Source organism: Orycteropus afer, unplaced genomic scaffold (genome assembly GCF_000298275.1).
Source record: "Orycteropus afer afer isolate SDZICR_OR568_19922 unplaced genomic scaffold, OryAfe1.0 scaffold00666, whole genome shotgun sequence".
NCBI classification, from domain to species: Eukaryota; Metazoa; Chordata; class Mammalia; order Tubulidentata; family Orycteropodidae; genus Orycteropus; species Orycteropus afer.
The window spans coordinates 656591-657748 of record NW_006922253.1 but is presented as its reverse complement, the minus strand read 5'-3'; positions in this window follow the sequence as shown (position 1 = coordinate 657748).

Genomic DNA, 1158 nt, shown 5'->3' with positions numbered 1-1158 from the left:
AACAGATTGTTGTATCCATAAGCAAGTTAGTTCAAGTGTTTTTTTGTCATTGAGGACACAAAATTAGAAATTTGTTGAGTGGCAGAAGGGAGATATCAGGGAGAACTGAGGTTAAATACCTTCAAATGGAGTTTAAGGAAAAAAATTCATAATGGTTATCTAGAGAGAAGGATTCTGATGCATATGAAATATCTAAGGAAAGGAGGACTGGAATGTATTAATCATGTCAGCCACTGGCATGGCATGGGAACCAGGATGACTTGCATGAGAAATGCATCACTCAGCAGGAAATTGCCTTATCTACAAAAAGGTGTAGAGATAACATGGAGCTTAATAGGCACCTAGAAATCAAGCCAAATACTTCTTTAAAAGTCAGAGTTGAATTAGGCCTTTTAGATGAATTAATGTATTTCTTATTAAAAATAAAATCATTAAGTCCTATAAAAAAAGTATCTAACTCTAACTTAGCAAATAATAAGTATACATTAAGTGTTGGAGTGCTTTTTTATTCATCATTTTAAAATGAAGCAGAACGGATAAAAATAATAATATGTATTTTGGAGTGTTGTGTCAGTGACCAAGTGCAATAAAGCAAGGGAAGCAATAGCCCAGTGTCTAGTGTCTAGATACAGTCCATGTAGGGTCTTATTATTCCTATTTTACTGATAGAAAACTCATGCTCTGAGAGCTGAAGTTCAAAATATTAACAAAAGATGTATCTGGGATTTCTGGGTCAAAAGCTGAAGTCTATGTCACTGGATCAATAGAGAAAGTGATGAGAATGTTTCTTTTCTAGGGAACCTCAGAGAAAGGGTGGTATTTCTACATTCTCCAGCCACTTCTCAAGATGAAAACCTTTGGATTCCTTTGTTCATGTATGAATGCACATTCAGGGAGAAACTACAAAGATTTATAATCAGAATGTAATGACCTCAACACAAAAGAAAGCAAAAATCCTCACAACTGATCCAATAAGCAACATCATGATAAATGGAGAAAAGATTGAAGTTATCAGGCATTTTATTTACTTGGAGTCACAATCAACACCCATGGAAACAACAGTCAAGAAATCCGACCTTGTATTGTACTGGGCAAGTCTGCTTCGAAAGACCTTTTTAAAGGGTTGAAGAGTAAAGGTGTTACTTTGAAGACTAAGTT